At 32.3% G+C, this 18,956-nt stretch overlaps 2 long non-coding RNA genes across 5 annotated transcripts in view; one reads left to right on the top strand and one right to left on the bottom strand.

The window, feature by feature from the left end:
• The first annotated feature begins 1,544 nt into the window (after positions 1 to 1,544).
• On the top strand, positions 1,545 to 6,267 carry LOC103499160 (uncharacterized). Of its 4 annotated transcripts, none has more exons than XR_007820300.1 (9): positions 1,546 to 1,835; positions 2,237 to 2,296; positions 2,860 to 2,927; positions 3,034 to 3,253; positions 3,435 to 3,505; positions 3,754 to 3,820; positions 4,302 to 4,414; positions 5,035 to 5,188; positions 6,088 to 6,267. It is a non-coding gene; the product is annotated as an uncharacterized LOC103499160 (long non-coding RNA). The 4 variants fall into 4 exon arrangements; XR_007820298.1 differs by having other exon boundaries at positions 1,548 to 1,835; positions 4,336 to 4,414; XR_007820299.1 differs by having other exon boundaries at positions 1,545 to 1,835; positions 2,860 to 3,253.
• Positions 6,268 to 10,607: 4,340 nt separating this feature from the next.
• The window catches only part of LOC127149065 (uncharacterized), a 71,133-nt gene continuing 62,784 nt past the window's right edge, over positions 10,608 to 18,956 (bottom strand). The window contains exons 2-3 of the long non-coding RNA XR_007820296.1: positions 11,858 to 11,954; positions 10,608 to 10,727 (exon numbers count right to left, since the gene is read on the bottom strand). This is a non-coding gene — a long non-coding RNA (uncharacterized LOC127149065). The remainder of the gene's footprint in view (positions 10,728 to 11,857; positions 11,955 to 18,956) is intronic.

Here is an 18,956-nt window from a genome sequence, read left to right as displayed (position 1 = left end):
TTTTCCAATTAAATAGTTTCTAAACAATAAGGAAAGTATCAGTAATTTTAATCAATAAAATTGACAATTGCCTACTATCCAAGAATTCTACCAAATTACTTACCTAAAATACCAAAATAGCTCAACTTGGCTCAAAAGAGAGAGACAACAGCTCGGCTAGGAAAAGAAATTGACTTATGCGGCTCAGCTAACAGAGGAAATCAACTCCGACGGCTTGCATGTAGCCTAAGAGAGGGAAAGAACCTGCGGCTCAAATCTGGCTTGGATGGCAGACATGTATGGTTAAGTTTGAGAGGAGCTCGTCGGGCAGACAGAAGCTCATGAAGGATGATCGGTGAATGTTTTGACTTCATGGAGGCTACAACTACTGAAAATGGCAGAAAGAAGAATGACGCACTCATGCGACGACATGCAATAGAGAAAAATAGAGGTCATGGAGAACTTGACGTGGACAGAACTGTGCGATGTGCGACGTGATGAAAAACAAAGGGAAGATGCGGCTGGGACACCCAAAGGACACTTTAGCTCGGGAAATTGACTCAAAAGAGTGAGACAGAGACGGCGAGCAGCGGAGACCAGTGGAAGTGGTGACCTGGCATGCGACGGTAATCAAAGATGGTAGATGGCGACAGACTAGGGTATTGAGAGGAGAGGATGAAGAGATGGGAAAGATGGAGGCGCATGCAGTCCAACACGATTTTAAAATAATAATAATACTTTATTATTATACTTTTCTTTTTCCAATTCCTTTTCAAAATAAATACAGTAAACTTCTCTCCCCTCGTTAACTCCTAAATATCCTATATATATATATATATATATATTTATTTATTTATTCATTCTCTTTCTTCATTTAACTTTTTCTATCACATCATCCATTTTTCTTCTAAAATACAATTATTATTTACTTCAAAAAAATAATGATATATATATACATATATATAACTAACCAAAATTTCTTTAAATTCTCAAATTTAATTAAATCAATAAAATTCAACTTAAATCAATTTTTTAACAACACCAAAATTTCAATAAATTAACACCAAAAAATTTAAAAATCTTAAGAAAATAGACAAATAGGTTGATAATAAATACCTTAAATTTTGAGAGGTTACATGTTCTTATTAAAAAAAAATTATGTCGATAATTAGAAGAAGAAAAAACCCACCATCGATCCACGCACACAATGAAACCCCTTTTATATTTAAAAAAGTTAAAATGATTTATTATGTTATCAGTATAAAAATAAAATAAACATTAACTATTTATTTATTTATTTATTTTTTCACTACAAGAAGAGAGTCCTGTTATGACAATTCATTCTATCCCAAATTGAAAGAATTAAAGAAAAAAATGTCATAAAAGGTCAAAATGCGTGTTTTTGGCAGAAAAATACGGAATTTTTCGAATTTGAAGAATTTATGACAGTTTTTAAGTGTCATTAATCTATGACAATTTTTAACTGTCATTAAATATAAATAATAAAATAATAAATATTTATTTAAAATCAAATGAAAGGAAAGAAAGAAAAGAGAAAGGTACCAAACCTCTTGCATGATTTTTTCTTATGCACAAAACATTTATCCCCAAATCCTTCTACACTATTTTCTCTCGCCCAAGGAAGAACAGGTACATCGTTTCATTCTTCTTCTTTATCTCTTTGCCTCTCTTGCCTTTTCCCTTCTTCTTCTTCCTCCTCTCTTAGATTCATCAACATTTCCAATCCATTCTTCTCCCCAAGCCCTTGTTTCCCACTTTTTGTTTCTTCTAGACACGTCATCTCCGTTTGTCATCTTCAGTCGTCTCGTGCTTCTCCTCGCTCCCTCCTCCATCTGGTACGTTCTTCATTCATTATTATAGTACTCCTCTTTGTTGCTTCGTTCTTTGATTCGTTCTTTGCTCTCCAATTTCCTTTTTACTTAACTTTCATTAATCGCCTTCATTTAGTTTTCTTGATGGATTCGAACGTGTTTGACGTGGGTCTTCATGTTTAGTTTTTGTTGTTTGTTCTTCTGCCTGCAAACTGTTTGAGAAAATGACTGATAGAGTAATTTCTAGATTATGATTTCTCGGGTACGAAAATTTCTTCCTTGTTGACTAATAAACTTAAAGGATGATTGCACAAGTTCTACGCTCATTTTGCTTTTTAAGTTTTACTCTAATTTTGATCTTCTAGCTCTTGGATGCACATTTGATATATATGAGTTATTGGATTTTGAATGTTTGAGTGAAACAGTTTGGAGGAAGCCGTTAGAAAATTGGAGGCATATAGACAAAAATTTCCAAGCTTGGAAAGGTAATTCCATCCTTGTTAAGTCATCTTCAAGATGGTTAAATATAAGTTTTCTTCATTTTTTTCTCAATAACTTTTATTTAGGTCCTTACTTGTTATGTAATGTATAGATTTCTTTTAGAAAAAAAGTATTTTTTTTTTTTGGATTGTTTTTCAATGGAAAGTTTTGTAAACAAGTAATCTTAGGGCATGTGTTAATTTGCATTGTTATGGAAACTGAATTTTCTAATTGGTTGTGATATTAGTTATAACAATAGTGCACATTGATTTTATTGTGGGTTTGATGGTGGTAGGTAGTAGCATAGCATGTAAATTAAGACTATTGTATCATCATCATGAATGCCTAAATTTGTTCTCTAATTGTGATTGAAAAACTACTAGAACTGATTTCAAATCTAATGCATTTAGATGCGGATAAAACAGTCTTTTTAGTGCAGTTGATTTTAATTTTTAATAATGAGAAACCAGGATTTTTAATCTTCTTCTTTGTTCTTATAGTTGAAATCTATATGTAGACTTCTTTTGTTTGTTAATTTATATTATTGTTTTGTAAATTGTGGTAGCAGCGAATCAAAATTACCATTTTGTGTATATTGCTCCTGAGGTGTTGCTTAAGAAAGAGTATGATGGCAAGGTAAATGTTATAATATAATTATATATATACATGTGTATCAATATGCCCATTCTATCTTGTGATGTGTTTTAAGGTTGAGATTATTTCTCTTTTTTGTATCTGACAGTGCATTTCAGATTGCAGATGTGTAGTCGTGTGGGGTGACCTTATATGTTCTTTGGTTTGTTATTCATTTATTATAATTAATAGCAAAGTTAGATATTGTAATTGGTTGCATATGTTTCCTCTGTGCTCCTAAAAAATGGTTGTTTTGGTCTTCATGTTGACAACAAGATATTGCTTTACAATAGGCGCTAACTCAACAACGCCTTTGTCCATTCCCTAAGGTACCGTAACTCAAAAACGCATTTTAACTATTTTGTGATCTTTTAAAGGTATATTGATGGTTTTGTGAAATATATTGTCGGCTATGTGATGAAACATTTTGGTAGCTTACAATGTGTTTGACGAAATGCCTCAATGAAGTCTTTGGTTGATTTTTAATTGATTTTTGTTTGTTTGAATTAGGAAATCAAGGCCAAGGGAGATTTCATGGCTATGGAAGGAAGCTTTGAGAAAAAGAGAATAGAAAATGAATGGTTAGATTTTAAACTTTGATGATGTGTAGGGCCTTTAAGCATTTTCTAGAATTTAGTTGTTAATGTCATACATGTTTAGTGTTAGGTTTTATTTCTAGTAGTGTAGAAATTTCAATCTCCTCTCTTATTAAAAAGAATATTTAGTCTTAAGATGTATTTAGGATTGTTTCTCAAGTAATGACTTTTTGGAATGAATGGAAAATTATTTGGATACTTGGTTTTATATTTTGCTATGATTTCTTACACAGGCACTTTAAGGATGACCTTCATCACACATTCGCTTTCTTGAACAGATCCTTTCGATGCTTCGAAAAGGTAACTTGTCTAGAACCCTTCTTTCTCATCTTTTTGCTTGTTCTCTAAAATTAGAGCCATCCAAAAAGTATCTCCATTTTTCTTCTCTTTTGTTCCTCTCTTTTTCCCTCAATTTCTTCATTTTCTTCTCTTTCGATGCTCACACATGTTTGTACTATACATGTACTTTTTTGATAGTTTTGATGTTCTTCTTTTTCTTAGCAAATGCCTTTAATAAAAAACCATATCTCCTTGGAAAAGTTCTATTTTATGGGTGAGCAATTTCTTGTATGTTAACAAAAGTTCTCATCAGATATTTGTTTTTGTAACGTATTACTTGTATAAAATCTTCCATTTCAAGAACATTTACGGCCATCAACTTTTGTTTCTTTTTCTATCTTTTAGCTCTCCACATACTTTAGTACTCCAAGTAGTAATTTTTAATTTATGCTCCAAGTTGAACTCAACCAAGTGATGAGTATATTTATAATTTATTTTGTAGGTTGAACTCAACCAAACGTGCCATTTGTTTGCAGATATATCGTGCCTGAGACAGAAGATTATTGATATGAAGTTGATGTTATACCCAAGAAGATCAAATTAGAAAATCTTACAGTAAGCCCGCTCATCAAAACATTGAAAAGAAATGCACAAAATAACATTTCCATCTCAAGTAATTGAATGATTTCTATGAATATCTATTACGGTGTTTGTTAATGGTTTGCTTCTCATTCCAAGAACCCCTTGTAGTTTCCAAGGTTGAGAGTCGTTTTTTTTAAGTAAGATTAATTGTTATGTAAGTGACGTCTGTGAGTTTGCCAATTTTATTTTGAATTCTTGAATTGTTTACTTATTTTCTAGGAGATAAGGAGTGCAAAGATTGAAAGGAAGAAAAAAATTGTACTAGATGAACATGTTTTTGGTGAATTCGTGATTCAGAGTGATCTTTTATTGATAATTTTGTACATACTCTTGAGATAGGTTTGTGTTGATGATTGTGAACATTGCTTTGTTAGGTTATTTTTGGTTTAATGAGTTCTTTGAACTAAGTAGTAAATTATGGAACTACAGACTTTATTATCTTTGCTAATATCCATGGACAATATTTTACTCTTTATTCAACAACTTTTTATTTTATAGTGTTGTCTTTAGAAGTCCAATTTGAGTTAACCTACTGCTTTCATACATTCAAATTTTAGATTTCTCACAACAATCTTTTGATTTTTCTCTCTCAGATTGTTCAAAGAAGAAGCTTAATTATTGAAGATTGATTTCACAAAGATGAAGAAGAAGAAGATTAAGATGGAGGGAAGAAGAGGATGAAGATTTAGAAGAACACAAGAATTTTATAGTGGTTAAGCAAAAATGCCTACATCTACTTAGAATGAGGTATTCCTTTTGTTTTGCTTTTCAAGTTTTTTAAAGATTTTACAAAGGAAACTCGTACCTCTCAATCTCTTTTATATCAAAAAATTTAAAGAGGAAACAACTGTTGGATTAGTTTCGAGGTTACAACAGAAGTAGGTATTTGTTTTAAATTACTTTTATACAGCATCAGATTACAAATGCTAGAGGTTCTTAAGGATGCCCAATGGTCAAATTTGAATATTTTTTCATGTATTCTGTCCAAGTGAAATTGTTGATAATAGCTTAAGTTTTGTGTTCTCAATCCAACCCACATCATTATCTTTCTATTTAGAATAACTTAAGTTTTTTGAATTAGCAAAAACAATGAACGGGTCCTTTGAGCTAACCCATAACATGCATGCTCTGTTACAGATCCTAAAGCTTTGTCATGCATTTGAATTAGTGCTCAATTCTACATGTACTTAGGAACTTGATACTTTGTTGTATTGCCTATTCTGCAATTATGGTAGTCATTGAAAAACTATTTTGTTTAATCCACTTAGACATATGTTATAGGAATCATATTGTTTTGTAATTACTTTGGAGGAGGGGGCTAAGGATAAGTTTATGCTAAGTTTCAACTTGATGCAAACTAGAACATTGCTTGGTCTGTAAATATTGAATCAAAACTTACATTTGCAACATTTATATACTATGCTTATGTCTATGCTTATGTAGTTGGTTTTTTTTTTATCTTTTGCATTCTTTACGGATTTTTGTATTAAAAACCTTGGTTGTATGAACTTTAGGCGCTTATTTTGAAAAGTTTATTGGTCTGCTTATTAAGAAGGTGATTTTTGTTCGGCATGTACTTAATGTTTATGCTTATGCATTTTCTGTAATGAATGTTGGCTAAGGTTCATTTTCATTCAAATTTGCAGATAGTTGAAGAATCCATGGACCATGGTATCAATCAAGTTCTCATTTATGTGTCAATTTGATTAGATTAGATCACACATACATGTAATATTACAATAAACTTATCTTTTGGATTATTGTAAAATCTTTACCGATAATGTAAGTTATATTTTTTATTATCAATATAAATATCTTTCCAAACATATGTGGGTAATGCTGAAATTTAATATTTAATTTTTTTTAAAGAAGAAATATATGACAGAAAAATATGTGTTGTGAAAATGAAGAATAACAACACCAAACATGTGTCGACATATAAGTCTTTATTAAACAGAAACAATATCGTTAAAGCACATTTCTTGACAACAATTTTGTGTAATGAAACATTTACAACGACAATATATTAGTGTCGAGTTATATTGAAATGTGACATACTTAAAGCGTCATTATAAGAGTATTAATGACAATATATTGGTGTCAAGTGATAGATAACAGTGAGACATTTAAATTGTCAATGTAATAGTATTAATGACAATATATTTGTGTCGAATGACAGATTACGGTGACACATTTTAAGTGTCAATGTAAGGGTATTAATGTCAATATATTTTTGTCAAGGTATAGATAACGGTGACATATTTAAAGTGTCAATATAAGGTTATTAATGACTATATTCGTGTCGAGTAATAGGTAACGGTGACAAATTTAAAGCGTCAATGTAAGAGTATTATTGACAATATATCAGTGTCAAGGTATAGATAACGATGACACATGATTTATTGATGTCGAGTTATAGATAACGATGAGATATTTATTGCATCAAGGTAAAGGTATTAATGACACAATTTTGGTGTCATCTAAGCATATTTAATGACACGTTTTACAAATTGTCGTTAAATAGTCTTTCTTGACAATGGCTTCAATGACGGAAAATTGTGTCGTTGAAAGCATTTATGATGAAAAATTTGCATTGTTAAAGCCAAAATTTGTGGTAGTGCTCAGATATGTATTGTAGAGAGCATTTAAGAACAACATTTGTTGATAAAAGTGGTGAAAATAGTTCAAGACCGATTTCATGTTCATCTGTAATATTCAGCTTGCTAGTTTCTTATAACTTGTTCTCAAAGTCTCAGGTTTAAAGCAAACAATGTATTTTTGCACTTGACATTATCATTCCTTTTAAATTAATATTTCTCTCACTTGATCAGATTTGATTGTTTGCAAGGTTGGAACGGTGCTCCTTAGTTGTGCCTTCCTCTATGATATCTTTTGGGTATTTGTTTCTAAAGAAGGTGTTCAATGAAAGTGTGATGATTGTGGTTAGTAGGGAGTGCCATTTTGACTTACATCGTCATAAACTTGAAGAAGATCACCTCTCAACTACTTTACTGCGTTGCTATTAAAAATCATTAACAGGTGGCTCTGTCTAATTTTCAAGTTGGCAACTTTCAGTTTCTGGGAACGGTTGGAAAAAGTATTTATGCTATGATGAAAATGTGGATTGAAAGTGCATCTAGTCTTGTATGTACATTGGCAATATTGATAGTGGGTTAGGGTTCTGCTAGTTGCACATGTTGTGTACTACTTTTCCCTCCTAGCATTTGTAGGGATGTATTCTTGAATGATTAATTTAATGATTTCTGCACTTTAATGCTTTCTTACATGTAAATTTGCTGTCATTTTGGCTACCATAAAGCCAATGGTGCTGGGTTGAAGGTAAAGGAACATGAATGTTCTTGATTGGTTATTTTTCAATTATTCCCGATAAATCCTAAATGTTAGAGTGTTTATTGTTTTTTAAATGTTACAAGTTTTATGAAAAGTATGTTGGTGAATTAAAAATGTGTTGAAGTATCCAAGAGTATGGCTTGTGATTAACATTAGGGTCTGCATTGAATTCGATGAGCATTCGATTACAAGATTTATGTTAGTATCATTGTCTTCTTGAAGATGTCTTGGTTCTCTCTTATTATATATCCTTATTGAAAGGTTTTGTCATCAATATCTTTGTTTGCAAGGTTTTGTCATCAATATTAATATCAGGGCTTGTGATGTCAATTGTTGCTTTTGATTATCAGGTAAGTTACATATGACTCATGTATTTAGATTTTTTAGAATTTAGAAAAATAAAGAGCTTGATGTTCTACTGGTTGATTTATTTGTCTATAATATGTAGGAGCTTGGAGTTTTGGTGATGCTATTTTCCATATTTCATGTCTGTATAGGTTTAAATTTACCTTCACTTGCAAAATTAAGAACTATGGTAGTGTTTTACTCTATGATAGCATCTGCTGAAACGTAATTATGCATACATCAGGTTTTGATTGCACACTGGTTTTTTTTCTTTTCTTTTCTTTTCTTCGTTTTAGTAGTTGTAGCTCACAAACGCAGAGACATGGCTTCCTTCCTCTTCTCCAACACTAATTTTGAAGCTCTAAACAATTATGAACAAATTGAACTTCTCATTGTTACCATCTCTAGTGATTACTATGGTATTGCCTTCCAAATATCTTTGTTATATATATATATATATATATATATATATATATATATATATATATCATCAACTTAATTTAATTAAACATTATCCATATAATTAATTGTTTCTTAATTAATATTTCCATCTCTTTCTTATTGTAGATATAGCCTTAGATATTCTTATGAAGAAACCTGAATTAGCAATGGCACGGCTGTGTCTGGAACAAGGCTGTAAAGGTTGTCAAGATTGGAGGTAATTTGGAAGAGAGATTTTATTCTAGAAATTAAAGAGCTCTACTTTCTATTTATATAAGTTAGCCCCATTAAATTTATGGTTAGAATTTTTCCAACACATTCATGATCTAAAGTCTACCCATTTCTATCTAGACCAGTCTTTACAATTACACTTTTTTAATATGCTCTAGATATAATTTCTACATATCCTTCGAGTAATTTCTCTAAAAATACTCTAATAATTAAGAAATCTGGCGTTTGCTTCGATTAGGCCCAAATAATTCTAACCCAAAATCAAATTTATATTTTGACAGTGACTTAGTGTTGCATGTACTATCTAGAAAGCCATCTGTAATTGGTAGCAGCAATGAGCTTAGCTTTTGGAAAAGACATGTGAACTCTAGTAATGCATATCAACTGTGTCTTTTTGTTTGAATATAATGTGTATTTTTTGTAACATTATATGATTTACATGTTTGTGTTTTTTAAATTTAATTTGGTGTATGCTTCAACATAATTTACAGAAAGGCTCTAATGGAGACATTAGCCTATCAAGTTGTTGAACGCATAGGCAATGTTCTTGTCCAGAATCTTTCACTAAAGGAATTATTTGATTTTATAAAAACTCCTTCATTCCCATTTTCCGACATAATAAAGCATTTACAGTGTTTGTCATATCAGATGTTGTAGCTCTGGTGATGTTTATTTGTGTCTTATTACCGTTGGGAGGCTATTACTGGCGCATCAAAAATTCAGTGATAATAGCATTTGCTGTCATTCACTACTACAAATTTGGGTTTCAACGACGCAAAATGTGTCATAAAGAGTTTCAACGACACACTTTTCGCGTCATTGAAGCCACTGTCAAGAAAAGCTCTTTAACGACACTTTGGAAAATGTGTCGTTAAATATGATTTGATGACACTAAAATTGTGTCGTTAATACCTTTACCTTGACGCAATAAATATGTCACTGCCATCTATAAAATGACACCAATATAGTGTCATTAATACTCTTACATTGACGCAAATGATGTGTCACCGTTATCTATACCTTGACAGAAATATATTGTCATTAATACACTTACATTGACGCAAATCAGGTGTCGCCGTTATCTATACCTCGACACTAATATACTGTCATTAATACTCTTACATTGACGCTGTAATTGTGTCTAATTGTGTCACCATTATCTATACATTGACACAACTATATTGTCATTAATACACTTACATTGACATAAATCAGGTGTCATCGTTATCTATATCTCGACACTAATATACTGTCATTAATACTCTTACATTGACGCTTTAATTGTGTCACCGTTAGCTATACATTGACACAAATATATTGTCATTAATACACTTACATTGACGTAAATCAGGTGTCACCGTTATCTATATCTCGACACGAATATATTGTCATTAATACTCTTATATTGACGCTTTAAATGTGTCATCGTTATCTATACCTCGACATGAATATATTGTCATTAATACCCTTATATTGACACTTCAAATGTGTCACCGTTATCTATACCTCGACCCGAATATATTATCATTAATACCCTTATAACGACACTAATATATTGTCATTGTAAATGTTTCGTTACACATAGTTCTTGCTAAGAAATGTGCTTTGAGGACACTGTTGTTGTTTACTAAAGGCTTATATGTCGACACATGTTTGGTGTCATTATTCATTTTCTCAGCACGTATTTCCTGTCATATATTTCTTCTTTCAAAAAAATTAATTACTAAATTTTAACATTATGCACATTTGTTTGGAAAGATATTTATATTGATAATAAAAAATGTAAATTACATTGTCGGTAAAGGTTTTCCAATAATCCAAAAGATAAATTAACTGTAATATATGTACGACCTAATCTAATCAAACTAATGTAGGAATGAACTTGATCGATACCATGATCCATCTATTCTTCAATTACCTACAAAATTGAAGAAAATGAACCTTATTCAACTTTCATTACGGAAAATGCATAATGACACCACATTAAGTACATTCCAAATAGGAACTTTTTAACATAAACGTCCAAAGTTCATACAACCAAGGTTATTTATAAAAGACCCATAAAGAATACAAAGATAAAAGAAAAACACCGACTACATAAGCATAAACATAAGCATAAACATGGTTGCAAATAAATATGTTTCAATTCAATCTTTACAGACCTAACAATATTCTGATTTAAATTTAAAACTTAAGCATACACGTATCCTTAGCCCCCCTTCAAAGTCATTTATAAACTTAAACATTAACTTAGCATCTCACTCACTCCTTCCAAGGTCATTATCAAAAATAAATGTATCACTCCCCTCCCACCCAAGTCATACAACCAAGTTTCTTAGTAAAAGATTCATAAGGGAAGCAAAAGAGAAATAAAAACACCAACTTCATAAGCATAAGCATAATATATAAGTAATGCAATAATTTGTTTTGATTCATTCTTTACAGACCTAACAATGTTTTAGTTTGCATCAAAGAACAACTTAAGCATAAACGTACCCCTAGTCCCAACCCCCCCCAAGTCATTTCTAACCTTAGCAACTCACTCCCTCCTTCCAAGGTCATTATTAAACATAAAGGTATTCCCCCCCCCCCCCCAATTTCCCACTCCCTCACCCCTTCTAAAGTCAAAATTGAGCTTAAACATGAACTTAGCACTCCCACCGTCCCGCTCCCCACTTCCAAGGTCATTAATAAACCTAAACATAGACTTACCTCCTCCATTCCACAAACACCTATGCTACGAATAAAACTTTACAAGTAAACGAAGTGAACGAGAAATTAACAAAACAAAACAATGTCAACACGGTTCCTAAAACATGTGTAAGCAGATTGAACAAAATAGCTAGCTTATCAATGACTACCATAACTGCAGGATAGTCAACACAACTATGAACAGAGATCCAAAGTACATGTCAACATGATTCCTAAAACATATGTCTAAAAATCAACAAAAGAGCATTTCAATGCAGGATAGTCGACGCAACAACACGTGTTGTAATAAAATCCACACAAAAAAGCATATAAAGTTGTCTAGTTTACAAATTTTACCTTTGAGATTGGGAACAGAAAATATATTTGTTTACGAATTCAGCCCACTCCGTTCTTACGACATCTAAATCGTCCTGTGAGTATGTTGAGGTTGATCCTTCCATCTATTCATCATTTAAAAATAATTTAATATGCAACAATTGTAAATAACATAAGTAGAGAGAAAAGGTAAAATGAAATACTTACTACTTCAATGATTGTCCTGTTGTTTTATATGTTGGAATTATGACTTGGTTCTCTTACATGTCAACTAACCTAATTTAAGTTTATAATTTGAGCATTATCCATGTAACATGCCTAGGATGACTTTGAAGTATCGGTAATCTTTATTTTTCTTAGGTTGTTCTCTCTTAGTAGTAACTATTTCATCGTATACTTTGTCATGGAAGGTTAAAGGGTCCAAGTAGTTATAGGAAAATGTGATGAATGTGATGTTTTCTTTAGCCGTTGTGTCTTTGGTATGGTGTATGAGTTAGGTAGCTGAAGTGTTTGAAAAAAGTACCCAATCTTCAAAAAGCTTCAGATTGGATCATTAGAAATGGTTAGTGTATTGCCATCATATATTTGTATTGCAATTCTCAAGCGCCAGAAGTTTCAAGTCTTTCTATTTTAAGGACATAATTCTATTACCAATGTTCGTAGACTTAGAAGTTAAAGTTCTTAGTTTTAACACTATTCTCATTTTGTGCTTTGTTACTTGCTAAATTATGCTTGTCGTTAGTGTGCATTGATAAACTAAACTTGATGATAAATTTGCAAAGAATGGCAACAGTAGACAGTAAAAAATAACATAGGATTCAAAATAGCAATCAAAGAACTCAAATTTCAACCAAAAAATGTGAATGGAAGAAAAGCGAGTGAAGGGAGCGAACCGGAATGAACGGAAAATAAAGCAGACGAAGGAGGAAGCAAGGAGAAGCAATCAACAGCAAAAGACAACTTCACGGAGGTAACCAGAAATTGATTTTGACGGTGTTGCAAATGTGCTGCGCTTCAACAACTATTCCTAAAACACAAGGACCTGCAAGTGTCAAAAACGAGATTCTAAATGGAGCTAACCTAATGGCTAATTCATTCAATTCACACTAGTTGAAGTGCAATGCAATGCAGATGATAAAACTAGACAGCAACCATATTTAAAAAATCAAAATCAAAAATCATTTTTATTAAGCATTCATAACTACAAAAAACACCACTTAATTGAGTGGTTTCTTCAACTAACTTCCAAACTATTTTCATATCATTCAATAGCATTATATAGCATACAACCATACAATTAAGTCTAAAACTTCTCTCTGGTTCTTGTTGAGTTTCTAGCTGGATTAAGTCTAAAACTTCTCTCAGCTTCAAGCCACTTCTGGCTGCAGAACCACCTTCATATTAACAACCTTCATCTGCTTCTAAGTTTAAATGAAAATGATACAAATACGAATTAGTATAAACCTGGTTGGATCCTTCGGGCTAATAGGTTGCCAACACATGAGGCATTAATGAATGGAACTTTTGTGTAACAAAAGGGTGAATGCAAATAACAACAATAATATTAATATGACGAGCCAGTAAAGTCAAATAAATATTTAATCATATACATATAAGGACTACAGAGAATTCCCATATAATTTGAAAGCTGTCCAATTTGTAATATTTTAGGGTATGGTCATGCAACATTATTAAACTACTAGAAAAGGGCACATGATATTATAGTAGGAAATGAAGCCGCATGTCAAGGAGATTCATTCACTTTTTAATTTTTCTTGTATTTCGGGTTTCAAGACGTCGTATCCTCATAATTTCCTTCCTCAATTCTTTAATTTGAACTTGGACTCCTCTCTGAGTTAGAGTGTTATATAATCATTGTTATTGTTATGGGATTTGACTTTTTATAGCCATTTGGATAATTTGAATTAATAATATTCATTTTGGGATTAGGTATCACGAAAGGAAATGATAATTACAAGGTTTTAATTTGAAGCAATTGTACTTAATTCCATTCATATATTATATAAATTTAACTCTATTATAGTATGGAGTTTTAAAGTTAAAAAATGCCTTCATATCCAAAAATAAATAGACCATTATATGAGAATGTTTTTGTGCTGTCAAAGTTTTCAGCCATAGCCAATAGGTCATTCATTGTGACTTTGATTTACAGGATTATGATAGTGACTTAGATTTTGAAGTAGAACCTTTTCCATCTGTCAAAGCTAATGGTATACCGAATGAGTCAGACGTTCCAAATAGTTCTGCAGTTAAGGCCCCAATATCCCAATATAAATTTTCTAATCATGGTGACGGAAAAATGGCCATAAAGTTATGAAAAAAAGAAAAAAAAAATAAAGCACTCAACACTTCAATAAGATGGAATTTCCAACATAGCAAGTGCAGAATTTCAAAAGTCTTGAAACAACTTAAACATACTCGAAGTCAATCTCAAGGACATCAAAGGGACCTCTCAATTAAGCAAGAAAACAAGAATCAAAACACGAAGAAGAAAAAATATATAAGCTCCCAAACATATACAATGTTAACAACATAACTTACAACATGAATGCATTGGTAAAGGAAAACCAACCATAAAAGCAATAGTTGAAAAAGAAAAAGAACAACAGATCAGGAAACTAATATTTAGGTACCAATAACCAAACAAGAGTTTTGTAAAGGAATGGTAGCAATATACGGGATTAGACCTGTGCAGTATTTAAGTTATAAAAACGTTAGAAGCTTACCGGGTAGTCGGAACCAAATGCTAAGGATGCTTTGCAACTTAAAAGTGATCTAAATAAAAGGGATTCTTTTTCAGCTCTCTATGCTGCAAGTTTGTTTGTTGGAAACTTAGCATCATCCAGAAGGTGTTCGGGCTGCCAAGAAACATATTAGATCATCAATAACTTAGATGAAACCATCGGAAAGGATACTGAGATACCAACATGCTAAATAGTAATGTTAAAACCAAACTGTAAATTAAACTAAAAGGAACACTTGATGAAATTAAAATGTTTAGAGATCTAACTCATCCTACAAAGTTGGCGTTTTCTCGTCTGATCCTACAACTAAAATCAAATAAACTCGTAGGAAATAAATTTCGTAGATGACTACCCATGACCTTTTAGTTGAGATATCACCACTAGGTCAAATCACAATGGTTTAGGAATATATAGGTATTATTAAAGACGTCTTTAAGGAAGAGCAAGAATTAGGGGTAGATTATGTCTCATTCCATCCAATATATGCCTTATGTTACTCTTTGATTTAATATGGTATTTGGATTCCAACCGAAGTATCCAATAATCACATCTACTTTCATCAACTTTCATGTTTGTGTAACCTAATTCCAGTCACAAGAAAATTAAATAAATCAAGCAAAAGTATTTGAGTCATTCGGGCCAACTTCTCTTAAATCTAATTCTGGGAGTTGAAGATCTTTTTAAAATATGTATCTTCATATTACAATAGCATGCATAATTAGAGATATGAGCCGAAAGAGGACATCAATGGCATATAGAAAGAGAATAACATTGGCATCCAAATAAAACCTACTTGAACACCTTTAACTTACGCAAGACATAGTTCTCAAAGAGCAGAAAAACCCAAATGAAAAAGAGGAAAAAACGAGATCTTAATTATCAATTACTCAGGCTAACTATTACTACTCAAGGTGGCAACATTCTTCTCTCTTATCTCTATCATTTGCAAGTGCTAGGATAAAGAAGAAAGTCAGTTTTCAATATTTAAAAGTAAACGTATATGATAAACATCTGAGCATTATCCATGTAACATGCCTAGGATGATTTTGAAGTATCAGTAATCTTTATTTTTCTTAGGTTGTTCTCTCTTAGTAGCTAATTAGCCAGTCACGCATCGGCTTAAACAACGTTGCTTTAGGTGAGCTTACTGACCATTCACATAGAACAAATAGCTACTAAGTTGATGCGTGACTGGCTAATTAGCCACCAAAACAACAAGAAACAGTGTAAAACAACAACAAAACGAGAGGAGTGACCAGAAAAAATTAAAAGTGCTAAAAGCTAAAAGCAGTCTCCTTTTTCCATTAAAAGTGTGTTTTGCAATTACTTCTTAGACCAATATATTTTAAATGAAGCATTTGTCTCGTCATTGTTTGGTAAGTGATGGAGTTAAAGAAAGGAGATGAGAGATAAAAAAAAAGATCTGCTGGAAACCAAGACTTGTTTTATATGTTGGAATTATGGCTTGGTTCTCTTACATGTCAACTAACCTAATTTAAGTTTATAATTTGAGCATTATCCATGTAACATGCCTAGGATGATTTTGAAGTATCGGTAATCTTTATTTTTCTTAGGTTGTTCTCTCTTAGTAGTAACTATTTCATCGTATACTTTGTCATGGAAGGTTGAAGGGTCCAAGTAGTTATAGGAAAATGTGATGAATGTGATGTTTACTTTAGCCGTTGTGTCTTTGGTATGGTGTATGAGTTAGGTAGCTGAAGTGTTTGAAAAAAGTACCCAATCTTCAAAAAACTTCAGATTGGATCATTAGAAATGGTTAGTGTATTGCCATCATATATTTGTATTGCAATTCTCAAGCGCCAGAAGTTCCAAGTCTTTATATTTCAAGGACATAATTCTATTATCAATGTTCATAGATTTAGAAGTTAAAGTTCTTAGTTTTAACACTATTCTCATTTTGTGCTTTGTTACTTGCTAAATCATGCTTGTCGATAGTGTGCATTTATAATCTAAACTGGATGTTAAATTTGCAAGGAATGGCAGCAGTGGACAGTAAAAAATAACATAGGAATCAAAATAGCAATCAAAGAACTCAAATTTCAGCCAAAAAATGTGAATGGAAGAAAAGAGAGTGAAGGGAGCGAACCGGAATGAACGGAGAACGAAGCGGATGAAAGAAGGAGCAAGGAGAAGCAATCAACAGCGGAAGACAACTTCACGGAGGTAACCAGAACTTGAATTTGACGGTGTTGCAAATGTGATGCGCTTCAACAACTATTCCTAAAACACAAAGACTTGCAAGTGTCAAAAACGAGTTTCAAAATGGAGCTAACCTAATGGCTACCATAAAACTTGATATTTTAAACCTTCCTTCACATATTGCCATCTTACTTTTAAAAATGAAAGGAAAAATAAAACACGCATTTTAGAATACTATGAAAAGTTGACACCAAAGCACCAAAGTTTAGAAAATTTTCAATAGTCTTATTCTACATATAGAAGAGAAGATAATCTTCGAACTTGGATCATAGAAAACAAAATAACAGACCCAAAGGATGAAGCCAAAATAAGAGATGACAACCACAATTGATCCACTAAAGATGAGTGATGATCTAATGCAACCAAACACTCTGCATTCCAAGGAAGCCTTAACAGCTCAATGTGCAGTAAATACACACAAATCTACAAGATTTCAAAAACAACTCGAACGAGAAGAACCCCAAAGTTACAACCAAAATAAACAAACACTATCAGTCTTAAGTTAAAAAAGAAAAAAAGAGCCCAACAAGTTCAACGACAGAAAAAGGCCACCAGAAAAATGTCTTAGCTCTCAATTCCACTAGACAACTTTTTTTATGGTTCTCTTATTGCGTTCCATTAAGTTCTTTTTCCCCTCACTTGAAGAGTTTGTATGTCAAAAGTATCAATCACTTTTCAATTATAAACTGAAAATTTTCTGTCTATAATTCTATATTGTATAGGTTCCAAGTGATTCTTCATTGTTCCATAGACAATAAGGTCACTCCTTTGTAGTTATATAACAAAATAGCTCCATGATTGAAGGGATTAAAAAAAGCTCCATAAACAGGAGAAAAACAATCAAAACAAGAAATAGAAAAAACCAAGATCAGTCACCAACTTCAGTTTACACCCAATAGAATTTTCTTGAACAAGAGGCCAAAAAACAGCTGAATAACAACCAACCAAATTCCCAATATTCCAAAAAAGGGGAAGAAGAAACCCAATAGATTAGGAAAATAGAGAACCAAATTCATGTTAGAATTCCCAAAAAATGGTATGGTATCATAAGACCAAAAAGAGAGGTCAAAGAACAATACCCATATCCCAAAACACCATAAATTGAACAAAAACAAAAACACAGAATGTTACATTGACGACGGAATTACCTAAACACTGGCAGAGATTGGATTGAGAGAGACGACGTCGGCGGCTGGAAATCAGATGCGAGCAGTGGATGGTGGAGGGAGAAAACAGCAACGATCGATCGGGTGGTGGAGGGAGAAAACGACGACGATGGTGGAAGGAGAAAACAGCCGAGGTCGATCGGTTGGTGGAGAGAGAAAATGACAATGATGGTGGATGGTGGAGGGAGAGAACGACTGAGGTTGGACGGCTTTGAGTGGTGGGTGGCGGATGGAAACGACGACTAAGGTATGCGAGTGGTGGAGGACGGAGGGAGACGACGACGGAGATTGGATTGAGAGAGACGGCGTCGAAGGCAGGGAGGCGGCGCGAATGGTCAAGTTAGGGATTTTCTTTTACACTTTTAATTTGTGTCAAGAAATAATTTTCTTTTTTTTTTTATTTGAATAACTTTTTAATGACACTTTAATTATGCCATTAATTAGTGACGCAAAATTTTTGTCAAGGAAATTTGTGTCAAGAATTAATAAAATTATTTTTTTATTTGAATAACTTTTTAATGACACATAAATTTTGTCGTTAATTAGCGACTCAAAATTTTTGTCAAGAAACATTAAATAACAACGCAAAAAGTCTGCATTTGTTAGTTTTAACGACACATTTTTCTTCCACCCCACCTTTTTTTACTTTTAACGACACAATAATTTGATTACTAGTGTCGTTGAAACCCAAATTTATAGTAGTGATTGGTTTGCTCACTTCGGCTGGTAGTGCGTATGCATTGAAACAGTGGGAAAAACATCCATATCAGACTTGACAAAAGCAGTAAAGTTATATTTTATATTTCGATCTTTGGTTTGAAGTTAGTAAGCATCCATTCAAAAGTATAACTTCTAATCTTTATGCTTAAGCTTGCTAGACAAAGTTATATGATATCAATCTTACTCATGGACTTTGGATGGGGATTCCAGTTAAATCACGAAAATTTATATTCACATGTAATCAATGAA

The sequence above is a fragment of the Cucumis melo genome, chromosome 4, assembly GCF_025177605.1.
Source record: "Cucumis melo cultivar AY chromosome 4, USDA_Cmelo_AY_1.0, whole genome shotgun sequence".
Classification (NCBI taxonomy): Eukaryota; Viridiplantae; Streptophyta; class Magnoliopsida; order Cucurbitales; family Cucurbitaceae; genus Cucumis; species Cucumis melo.
Note: the sequence above shows the minus strand (reverse complement) of the source record. Positions and strands in the feature narration are given on the sequence as shown.